This window comes from Syngnathus scovelli, chromosome 13 (genome assembly GCF_024217435.2).
Source record: "Syngnathus scovelli strain Florida chromosome 13, RoL_Ssco_1.2, whole genome shotgun sequence".
NCBI lineage: Eukaryota > Metazoa > Chordata > Actinopteri > Syngnathiformes > Syngnathidae > Syngnathus > Syngnathus scovelli.
In genome coordinates, this window is record NC_090859.1 from 13,612,002 (window position 1) to 13,624,358 (window position 12,357).

At 47.1% G+C, this 12,357-nt stretch overlaps 1 long non-coding RNA gene across 1 annotated transcript in view; it reads right to left on the reverse strand.

Annotated features, from left to right (window-relative positions):
* Positions 1 to 12,357, reverse strand: part of LOC125979433 (uncharacterized) — a 55,147-nt gene that overhangs the window by 42,470 nt on the left and 320 nt on the right. The window contains exons 2-3 of the long non-coding RNA XR_011087971.1: positions 12,290 to 12,341; positions 8,787 to 8,897 (exon numbers count right to left, since the gene is read on the reverse strand). This is a non-coding gene — a long non-coding RNA (uncharacterized lncRNA). The remainder of the gene's footprint in view (positions 1 to 8,786; positions 8,898 to 12,289; positions 12,342 to 12,357) is intronic.

Below are 12,357 nucleotides of genomic sequence, written 5' to 3' on the forward strand. Positions count from 1 at the left end.
CTACGCAGCCAGAGGAGGAACACAAGTCGAAAGATCTCGGCGGGCTCGGTAATCGGCGACGATTTACATGGAGTCTCTCTCGATGATTTCCTTCTTTATCTTTTCCTCCATCGTTTCCATCTGTGTACCTTTCTGTCACGTTCGCCCCACCGCCGCCGCCGCCGCCCTGCCATCTTCCCTCTCGTTCCTTTATCCCGCTGCGCACATTAGCAAAAAAAAAAGAAACAGAACAAAAAAAAAAAAAATGCTTTCTGACAACTATTTCAACTTGCGCGAAAGGAGATTCAGATCCTCCATTTGCGCTGAACAAGTCGTTCTACAAAGGAAACGTCGGAGAGCGCGGAGATAAATGGCTGAAAAACCATGTTTTCGTTCAACAGTTTAACAGCGGTTAAAAGACGAGATTTGCGCTCGAGCGCTTGGAAAAATGTTTTGGGGAAGAGGAGGGAAAAAAAAGAACCTCGTGTCAAACCGTGTTGGAGTCGCGGTTTCATCTCGACTGCATCCGCCGGATTAGCTTCAAATCTACAATGAAGAGGCTCAGCGGGTAGAAAATGCACGTCTTCGGAAGATTTGTTTACAGTATGAGTCTCTCACGAGAGTAACTCGCTGTTTTTATTGAGGCTTAACCTCAGCCTTGGCTTTTGCCTTTTAATACCTCCTGATTAAGCACATGCTAATCAGCGCTAATGACCGACTCGCTAAAGGGCGCCGCGGCTCGCTAATTAGCATACGGGAGGGCCATGCTGGGAAACAGCGCACGCGGGTCACAAATTTTAAGTTGTAGCGCAGGGGGAGAGCGAGGAGAAATAGCTACAAACTCTCGTATCAAAGCGCATTTTTAATTTAAGGATAATCAATATTCAAGGCGATGGATTTACCACAGTTTACATATGCATCAAGGATCATGAATTGTTAATGCTTGGAAAAAATTCCCAACGCCCGGCGAATTTCACTGCCCAATTTTAGAGCAATCTGGCAAATCAAATATGATTAATTATAAATCGAACGAGAACGGCACGCTTCGCGAATTGCATCGGCGACCGCCGTCCAATGACTCCGGATAGCGAACGATTGGAGTGTAGGGCTACATGCCGCCATTTTTTTACCAGAGAATCACGAAGCCCGAGATCACATGACACTTTGAGACTTTTTAACGTACATTCCAAGACGCGAGCGCAAATCTGACAACGGCAAACCAAAATCAAACACACAAAAGTAGACAGGCGCAATCTGCGGAAGAGCGATGGCATCTTGGGGCAGGGGGGGCGGGAGGAAGGTGCTCTAATGGGCTTTGGGAGAATGGCAGGCCCTGCTGGGGGCCACAGGAGGCCCTAGCCTGTGGTCTTGCCTTGGGCTGGACTGCCACAGCAGCAGTCAGGTGGGCTGGCAGACTGAGGAGCCCCTCCCCTCTACGCAGATGTTCGGAGGGCACGGTGGCACGTGAACGCCAGGGTTCCATACTAGCTAGCTACACCTGAGCGCCATGGTTGCTTTTGTTGGACCTAGCCTTGAGCGTATGAGGCAAATATTTCGGACTCGCTGAGGCCCGAAGCCGCCAGCGTGACGTGCGGCTCTATCGCTTCTGCTTAAACATTCATCATACGAGCTCTCCCGCCGCACATTCCAAAGGGAGGCAATCATGCCGCCGTCGCCGCCGAGACCCGTCTGAAGCTGCCGGTTTAGGCCGAAGGTGGCGGGGAAGCAACTTCAAAGTTTCCAACTTGGAGGGTGGGGGGGCAGAAGAAAAGCAGACAGGAGGGATGGACCAGGAGGAGAAGCTGCTTTCAGTCAGGAGGGAGGTCATTAGAAGGCCAAGTTTACTGCGGCAAAAAGCACACTTAAAGTACGTGTGCTGCTGAAATAACGCTTAGGTGGGAAAAACTCAAGATACAATTTATGCCCTCCATTTTCCTGCCCAGTGCAAGTCTAGCGCAAGGTGCAGGGGTGGGCTGGACTGGGTTTTGGTATTTGTGCAGATGCACACAGCTTGGTGGAATTACAAAAAGGGTAGTTTGCGCCGTTGTGGGTGTGATTACAGACGACTCCTAATGCTGCAAAGTCAACAAACGACTATTTTGCAGCTGATTAAAAGACGCCGCCGTCAACAATCTTGGTTGAATTCGACGGCCCCACCAAAGAAGCGATCCGATCAGAACGATAAACAACAATGTTTACAGACCTGCTGTGCAGCTCCCATATTTACCAATCCAATTAACCCACATTTCTCCGACGCGCGGGGCTTCCGAAGACGGCAAAACAAAGTCAAACTTTGCCATCTCGCGAGCGTCGAGGCAAGTACCATCGCGTATTTGAATTGGAAATCGGGTAAAGCGACAATAACAAGCCGGCGCGCTCGCCGGGAAGGCACGAAGAGGGTTAAATGAACAAAGCCTTGAAAAAGGAGTACAATTCTCCAGCTCCTGCCCCAATCCTCGCGCTTACCCCCACAAAGTCGACAAGAAAAAAGGGAAAATAGCATCATGCATATCATTCATTAGCAGCAAATAAAAGAAATTCTCTCTAATAGTGCCCCCAAATCCCCGAGCTCGGCGCACCGCGGCGCCGGGAAACTCAAGAAAATGGGGGAGCGAAAGAGCGAGAGAGAGAGAGATACAAAAAGGAAGCCGTCTCCCTCAAGTGCTTGTTAGGCCCAAATTATGATGGCGATGAATAATTTTGAAAAAAAAATAAATACGAAAATAAATAAATAAATAAAAGACGAGCAAACATTTATAGATCTAAGTATTATCAGAGGAGCCGCGGGTCTCTTGCCAAGCTCTCTGGGCCCGTTTGAAAAATCTGCCTTTGTTTTTCACTTTCATCTTTAACTGCTAACCTATCCATCACTTCACCTGATTGCCCCGCCCCCTCGCTCACCCACTTCCTCCTTTGAAAACTTACTCGCGAGCGCAAGGTGCGCCGAGCGCTGCCCGCTCTAAGTGGTAATCATAATCGCATCATCATCATCATCATCATCGTCATCGCCCTCCTCTGCATTGTTAGTCATTTGCTGTTCTTTCACAACAATCATTAACATGCGGCGCAGGCGGGGGTGGGTGGGAGGGGGCGAGGAGGGAAGAGAGGCGAGCGAGCCATCGAGGAGGAAGAAAGATGAGAGGAAGCGTCGTTTGTCATTATTTGCTCTCCTCCTCGCTAATTTACTTTTTTCTTCCTCCGCCCTCTTTCATCCAATAACATATATGGATTATGGATTTTCATACTGGGACCATTAGCACGTGAGCTTTGCAGCCTGCAGCGTGCAAGCCCGGGCCTCATCCCAACGTCCCTTCCCTGCTGTAGCTCACCCCCCCCACTTCTTTCTTTCCCGCCATCCTTCCCTCACCTCCTTTGCTCCCCGAGCCCCCGAGTGGCTCGCCCGATTCTGTTTCATCACACATCAAACACGCTTGCCGCTCTCCACGCGGGCAGGACCCAGGGACCGCAACATCTGCACGGGGAGACGTGCGGGGGTACACGTGGGGGAGGGGGGGGACTTTGGCCTCTGAGGAGGACGAGGCATGCTACGAGCAGATGTCACCGGGACCTGAACAGCAGGCTCGGGGAGGGAGGGAGGGGGGGCGCCGCAGGGAAAGAGCCCGGGCGAGGGAGCCACCCCTGCGGCCCAGCCTGGGGAAGGAGGCGAGCTGAAGCAGTCCCTCCCAACGCTTCACCTCTGCTCACCTCGCCACGCGGCGGCTCGCGCACGCTTGACAGTCCAACAAGATAATTAGCCGGCTCGGTGCTAATAACCTAATCATGACTTGTCTGCGTGTGTTTTTTTTTCCCTTCCATTTCAAAACGCGTGTCCTCTACAAGCACTCCCCCGAGTCCTGACGGGGAGGCGAGGTGAGCAATTACCTTTGTCTGGCAAGTCCCAGTGGCAGGAGGAGATCCGGCTCTGATCCGGACCAAAGCAAAGATTTTTTTTTTTTTTTTTTTTCTAATGGCGAGAGAGAAGCTGCTCTTTGGAGAGGGTCACGCTTGCTCTCACATCCATTAACACCGGAGGTATTTCATCAGCGGCTCCTTCTGGCAGACGGGAGCCGCCGAGAAGGTGATCGCCAAGCGCAGATGCCGACGCTCCCCCGGTTAGCCGACGCGGCAATCGGGAGCGTCCGCTTGTCAATGAGTCATCAAAGGGCTTGTTTGAGAACAGCTGTTGACGTCGGTTCACTGCCACCAGCATTAACCCCCATTGAAAAGTGATTCCCCCCCCCCCACTTCTTCTTGAATTGCTAATGGTCCCCTCATCTGCATGGAGAACATTTCAAAGGTCGTAGGTCCTAATGCGACGTGTCATAGGAATGTAGTAGTTCTCGTCTTTAAATAGCATAGGTCAACAAATTATTAGAGTAATAGTCCTATTTATGAATTAAGGGTTAGGTTCGGCAACAGGTGCATTATCTATTTAGGGACAGTGGTGGAGTTAGAGGGGGGGACAACAGGGGCACTGGCCTCCATTGAAATATGCTTGGATCATCATTTTATCTGGATAAAACAATGGGGGTGAAATTCAGCATTTTTGGGTCAAATATATATTTTTTACGATGATAAATAGTGATGAATTCCTAAATTGGACAGACACAAAAACATTTCTTAGTTCACTTTTCTGAAATGCCAGGAAAACATCAACTGCGACAACAGAGAGAAGCTGCTCCTTGCCATGAAGCCGCCATGACAATTTAAAGGCTCGCGTTTTGGCTTTGTGGAGTTCGACAGCTGCCGTGTCGTCATCTTTATTATTCAGGTCGCTGGGAGCCAAACAGCTGTTTTGCGCGTCGCGTTCAATTGCCGCTACGCAGGTGACGGAAAGATTCGAGATGCCAAACTGCTTTAAACTGATCGTATAAGCCGCAGTGCACCAGCCAAGGACTCAACAAATTCGTTTTAAATGTGCTATGGGGGTTGTTAGCGTGGCGCACTCAGAAAGTGCACCACCAAACTTGTCTATAAATTAAATCTCAGAATGAATAAAACATCCCCGACTTGATGTCAGGGATGTTTTAACTCCGCAGACAAGCGTCAAAGCCAAACGAGAGACAATTAATTGCTAGAGCCAGCAACAATATTTCCGGCAGAGCGAATGAATCACCGGCAAGTAGGCGGTCGACGTTATTAGACGAGCCCGACGCGTTGCTTTCGTTGACAGCGAAGTCGGCGCGCTTTATCACAGCGCAAGTAATGAGCGCTAACTTGCTAGCATCTGTGGGGGGAAGCGAGCGCTGTACAACAACCTCCATGCATTTTTGATCAAGGGCAATTACTCGGAGCTTGTTGATATTTGCCCGTTCGTTTGATTTGCATCTCGAATGCGAGGACTTGTGCGAGGCTAAATGCTCAGCGCCGCCGGAAATGAGAAGGCTGCAACTGTCCGGCTATTTATTTGACGGAGGATAAAGCTAATGATTCCGGTGTCAAGTTTGCCGGTATATCAAGTCAGGCTCGTTTGAATTTTGGTGCGTTTTGAAGCAACTTACTGTAGCTAAGATGATTCTTTTTTTTTTTTTTTCTTCTCGCCCCACACGTGTACATAACAATGGTCTTTTGTGCTGAGCTGGTCGACGGGTAAAATAAGGCTCAGCGACTATGCAAGCAATTTTACAGGAAGAGAAGAAAAATGACGACAGATGCCGGAATAAAGGGTGCAGCCCGGGCAAAGACAAATGAGACGTACGGGAAACAAAGTACTTAAAAGTTAAACCGAGTGGAATGTCGAATGCGGAACGCTCCTAAGGTTGCGCAACTTTGAACTCGAGCGGTGCTGCGTCAATTACAAGAGGGGGGTGCACACTTATGCAAACATATTGGTTTATTTTTACTTAACCTAAATTGGATTATATAGTGCTTAATATTGGTTTAAAATATTTAGATTTTTTTTAATTGGGTTATATAGGGCACAATACTGGTTTAAAATATTTTGAAATCATTTTAAGTCCAAAAATTATTTGTAAGATGTTTTTTTTTCTTGCACTCAAACACACACGTTTTTTTTAATTTTTTTGACAAATGACAAAGCATCACCCCTCGCTGTCTATTTATATGCAGCGCTGAATATTCTCAATCAATCTCAATTAGCAGCCGTTGCTTTCAATTATCTTTGCAGACGGCGGGCGGCGATAAAAGGCTGAATCTCAACGTCTCCCTGACAATACGACGGCACGTCATCCCGGTGGATTGACGGGCCGGCTTCCACCTCCATCAAGGTGCAGGGTCCGGGGCGGCCGATTCCCGCCGTCTCGGATTTGTCGTAAATGACAGGTGCGGGCGAGACCCGCTGGGGTCCCTGATGGAGCGCCGCGCCATTTATGCAGATTAACACGTCAAGAGTACAAATGAATAAATAAACCGGGAAGCCGAATCAGGCGTTTAGCCTGAGGGGATGCCATCGTTAGTAGATTAAACAAAGTGACTAATCAGAAAAACAATCGGCTACTGAAGTAGAGGAAGTCAAAAGCTGCCAAAGCCTGAGGGTAAAGAGCTAAGTCATTCTAATTATTGAGCTAGCGCAAAAAACAAAGACGTGAATTGGTAATCAGCGGAATGGTGACAGATGATGTTTTTGCCCGATATTTTTGCGTGGTGACAAGGAGGCTTGGCTGTTTTGATCAAAGACAGCCGGCTTGTCTTGCCACATTTTTCACATGTTGACATGCGGGGCGGAATCGCATGTTCGCCCGGGATGTCGATTTTCAATTTCACGACTACAAATGAGCCACGGGGACGGGACGGCCGCTAAGCCCCGAATTCCCTCGGCTGCCACCTCAGGTAGACGCCTTGGGGGGGGGATACTTTGGGTCAGTCGGCGGCGAACGGATCGAGAACAAACGGTATTTTCCACGCAAAAAAGTCAATCCCGCTCACTTTAAAATCAGATGTGAGAAAACCGGTGTTTTTTTTTTTAACTTTGGAATAAACCTCTTAAGATTAAATACAACGTGACTGTTGTGTGGCCAAAAAGGCCAAACGTCAGAAAACTGCGATTACTGTGATCGATTCGGTTACCATTAATTCCGATTAATACACGATTCATTTTTAAAAAAATCAGCCAGTGGCTATCAGACTTCCTGCAGACTTGAACGTGATACCGCGCCACGGGCCGAACCCGGTGGATTGATTTTTTTTTATTATTTTCCCCGCTCTGTGTTTACTCCTCATCCGCACACTTTCCCAGCTGCTTGGAGAGCATCATTTGCCCCGAGGCGATCGTCGAAGCTCAGCTTGTTCCACTCTTTGATCATCGTTCAGCCAGCGGATTAACATATGCACGCTCTCTTCCTTGCTTTTGTCGCCGAGCTTGATAATAAATCTACGGCCTTCCTCCTCCGTCTTTCCCTCCCCTCCCCTCGCCGCGGTACGGGAAGAGCCATGAATCAATCAGGCCGCTTTACGCCTCGTGTCCGACACGGATGCAAATCACGGAGGGATCTGCGGGTAAAGCTCTGCTTATTAAAAGCCGCCGCCTGACTCATTACGGGGCGCCGGCGCGCGTTGCCTGTCGCCGAGATGAACAGCAGGTAGGGCGCTGCGGATGAAACAGACGCTTTTACCCAATTCGACAAGGGAAAAATATTGTCTCAATAGAGAGCAAAAGGCCTCGTGTACCTTTTGCAAAGCTAAAATAAATTGAAATTTTAACGGGGGGGTGATTACCGGAGCGTCGTGGGAGGTTCCGCTCTGGACCTGACCTTGATTAGCGGAAGATGTATTATGTTCGGGTTTTTTTTATTTTATTTTACAAAGGGTCAGGATTGCGGGATTTGACACCGACTTTGTAAGTAGGACACTGGAAAAATGCGAGCTGGAAAAAGAGAAAGTGTGTGTGTGAGTTTCCAGGCAGACAGGTGACTTTTTTTTCCCTCCATTCTAAGCATCCTATGTGGTTTCTCTAATGGCCACGGTTGAAACGCAGCCTCACTACTCCCCATCGCCTTTTTTATTTATTACCACCTAATTATAGCAGCGTGTCAGCTAACCAGCTCTTTGCCCTAAATGCCATAATGTCCTCGTGGCCGAGACTCCTCCTCTAAAATGTTACCGCGCGTCGTATTGATTTAGCAGCGCAGCGGTCGGTTCGGTTTCTAAAATAACATCGGCGGTTGAACTCAAGGCGGGGACTCAATTTGTCGATGCTGATTAGATTTGGAAACGGTTTAGACCGGCTAAAAGCAGGTCTAAGTTGCGGCGCGGGTGAAATAAAAGTTGTTAATCTGCACTTGTTGCCGTTTCGTCCATTCGGGATGCGAAGGACGAAGCGGAGGGTTTTATGGAGTGAATCAAAAAATAGCCTAATAACACAAGTTCAGGACAGCGGGGATGAGGGGGGAGGTGGGGCGAGACGCGAGCGGGCCTGCCAGGTGCCAGAGCTGAGGCCCTATTAAAAAAAGGCAGCCCGGCTCGTCGGACAGGATCCCTCGTCTCACCTCGGGAAAAACAACAACCCCGCTCACCCTGACAGAGAGACAATCAGCCGCGTGCTACTCGGGGTGAGCTGGCGGTGACCCGGCGTGCCGACACGAGGCCGCCTCCACACACTGATGAGCGCTTTGGCAGACATCAAACGTCGGGGCGGCGCACCCCGCTACGACCTGCCGGCGCCACCTTGTCTCCCGCTATCCGCTTTCATTTGAGGTTGATGCGGGCAGACACATCGGCAAATATCGATCACGCCACGTAAAATCCTCCCGGCGGGTTTCGGAGGTGATTACAAGAACCGGATGATGCGGAGCCCGTAGGCGTGTGTACGTGTGTGTGTGCGTACACATCGGGGTGTTTTCATAACCCACCTGTCAGACAGGCCGAGGAAAGCAGAGCCACATTGTTTCGTTCGAGTCTCTCCAATCATCTGCGGAAGAGAGACATCTCGCAAGAAACACCCGGGCAGACAGGCGGGTACGCTGCAACACACAAAAACAATACACAACACGGAATAATGCATGTGCAACCCAATCATCGGAATTCAAATGATTTCAACGCCTGCCCTCTTCCTGCCTGCCTTGTGCGGAGGCCTCGCAACTCACCCGACAGGACGGGAAGCATTCAAAAGCTTCGCATTAGGAACGGCCCCTTGTTAATTAAGCCAGCGGGGTGCCGCTTTTATTTTATTTTTTTTTGACAGGGGCTCCCGAGGCGGATTTCTCCGCTGACCTGGGCCCAGCGGGGATAGCGACTGTGTGGCTTTGAGGTGGTATTGATAGGAGGGCGAGGGGGGGGTATGGGTGACGGGTACAAGGAGGGAAGAGGGGGGGGCGCTGGCTTCATGCCGACAGCTAGGCCTGCCGCGTCTGCGCGCCCGCTTTGAAGTGTCACCTTGAGGGAAGAGCCGATGGCCGGGAAGCCGGGAGGGCGGGCGGGAGAGGAGTGGCTGGCACGCTTGGCATCGCCAGACACGGCGCTTTAATATTGCATGGCCTCCCGTCCATCTCTCCACACACTTAGGACATTCCTTCTGCTTGATTTAGTTTGAAAGTAAATCTTTGTTGTTGGAAGGGAGGGGGGGGGGGGGGGGGGGGGTTGTCCACCCTCCTCCTCCTTCCAGCCCCGCCTCTCGCCACGGAGCAGTTCAACACCTGTGCTGGTTTTGTGCCTGAACAAATGTCAAGTTCTGCAGTCAGAGGAAGTTGAGCAAGCTGCTGCATATTATGGCGGCTGACAGCGTCGCCTTGCGCCTGCCACATGGCCGCTTCAGCCCGTGACAGGAAGGTTTTTCCTGCCCGTGGAGGTCTGTCTTCACATATACAGGGACCGGACTTAGAAATTGTGGCTGATCCAAATTGGGCAAAAATAATAATCATTTACTCTTTAAATAAAGTTGCAACAACCATAGACTACCAAAATATTCACTTTGCCAAAATTAACACTCTGTGTGCCATTTTCACAAAGCTTTTTGAATGTTTAAAATGTAATGAAATATTTACATTGTCTCTTTTTAATTATATTGAGCAATGAAAAGTATTTTTTTCCCCCTGTGGTCCGTTGTAAACATTAGTGGAAATCTATTGTGGTATCGATTCAACCCTGCTACTGAGAAAACACAAAAAGCAAAACTTTCAATTCACGCACGGTATATTATTAGCACTCGTCGTTCCTTCATCACGTCGACTGCACTTAAAATTCCCTTTTCCGCTTTACATTGTGAGAATCTAACATGGCGGTTAGCTTGAGGGGGAGTTTATCTTTACAGTCTGCAGAAATGAGGTGTTCCTGAAGTGAGGAAAGAGCATTTAAAGGGAAGAAGAAAAAAAAAAAAAAAAGAAAAACAATCACACTGCTGCATCCGCTTGAACAAGCGGCCCAGTTCACAAATAGCAGTTTTAACTCCCTGATTAGCACTGACATCTGCAGCCTTTCATCTTTTCCTCCATCTTGTTTTTTTAATCACATTAACCCAAACGGGCATCCTTTAATGGCCTCTCTTTTTTTAATTATTATTATGTTTTTTGAAAAGCTGAAAGAGGAGAGATAATTAAAATAATTAAACCGCTGGGAACGGACTGTGCACGCTCGTCTCTCCAGCTTGTGTCTTCTTTTCTTCTCACTTTAACTTTGAATTTTGCTTGGCTTGCTTACTCAAGAGAGAGGCACTCTCATCATCTTCACTTAAATGCATTCAGTTGACTCTCGGAGGTCCAATTGTTTTTGTAATTTTTTTTTTCTTCTTCTTCTTCCCCCACCTCCTCAACCGCTCAACCCCTCCCTCCAACGCCGACGGCTAACGTAAGACCCGATCTTATAGGTTCAAGGCCGTCACATCAATATGAAAAAAGGAGGGAGGTCGGTCAGACGGTATTTCTAAACAGCATTTATACGCAATTTTTTTTTTTCCACTCTTCATGTTTAGTATGAGGAAGATTAAAAATGGGAGAAAGTGTGTGTTTTGCTCCAATGATTATTTATTCATGAACTTTTAAGCTTTTAATGAGGACAAATGAAGCCGTTTTCCAGCGTGTCAGTATGTAGTATGCTTACCACAAATATTCCCGTTTAGCATTTTCTTTTTTGCGCCGGCTACCCGTGAGGAATAAAAACAAACATTTCAATACGCGGCATGTTGGAGGGGATCACTTTAACTTGAGCTCGCATTCATATACAACTTTTAATGAGCTGATGATTTATTAATTGCCAGTAATACTTTTAATTAAAGCTAAATTAGGATCATTTTAATGGTTGACCACAGCCATGGATAGTAAAAAAAAAAAAAAGAAAATTCCAACAATGTCAAGAAACTTTGCTACTCGATGACCTCCTGAACCTAACAAAAATATTCTGTCATATTAATTATTTAAGTTTAAGTAACTAATTCCTAATCATGTGTAACTTCTACACAGCGAGGAAAAAAAAAGTAGGTTACATCGGGACGCCTGATTTATATTTTGCAGCAAAGGTGTACATACAGAATATTCAATAATATAATCACACATCTTCAGACGAATTCAAAACTTTCCTAGCTGTCAAAAAGAATGGGATGAATTCTTGCATGAGGGTTTTACCAGCGACGCCCTCCGTGTAGCTCAGCCCCAACTTTACACAAGTTGGATGTCTTTTTCAACACCTCATATAAGCGTATTTTCATTTCATTCAGATCATTTTCACAGGGCTTCATTTCAAGTTGGCACTCACTAAAAAGGAAAAAAAATCCCTTTGCTGGCAGTACTTAAGATTTATATTTAAATTTTCATGGAATCTTTGAGAACAGTGAGGAGCAATTTCACATTTGCACTGACATCTAATTTCTCAAGTAGTGTCTGAAAGCACAAATTGCCACGGATTCCCTATGTGCCCAATTATCCTGCATCAATTTTCTTGACCTGGTGGAATGCTGGTAAATTAATCATAGCACTTTTTTGGACTCTCATAAAACACATATGCAGGCGTTTGATAAAGTAATCATACTTGGTTGTGCTCACAGAAAAAAATATTTATATTTCATCTCAATAGCAGAATGAGTGTACCAATGAGGTCTAATTGGGATTTGGAGCTGGTTTAAAAAAAAATAATGATAATGAAGGAAATGGGGAAAGTGAGAGAAGGGAAAACACACAAACGTATATACTAGATAATATTTTAAGATGGAATGTTTTAATTTGAATATAGCTGCTTTTTTATCTTTCTTTTCTGACCTATTACTGGTGTTTTTTTGCACATGAAGGGTACAATCAGAGGTACAATTACGGCCTATTAATAAAATTAATCATGTTGAATATTCGTTTTAGTATCAATGCAGATTTATATAATTATCAATAATTATGAGATCAACATCATCATATATATAATACTTAAATGGTCTAACCTGTTGAGCCGGTCAATCCTGTCCATGGTTATTGAAGCAACAGTGCCCTCTGCTGGACATAAAGAAAA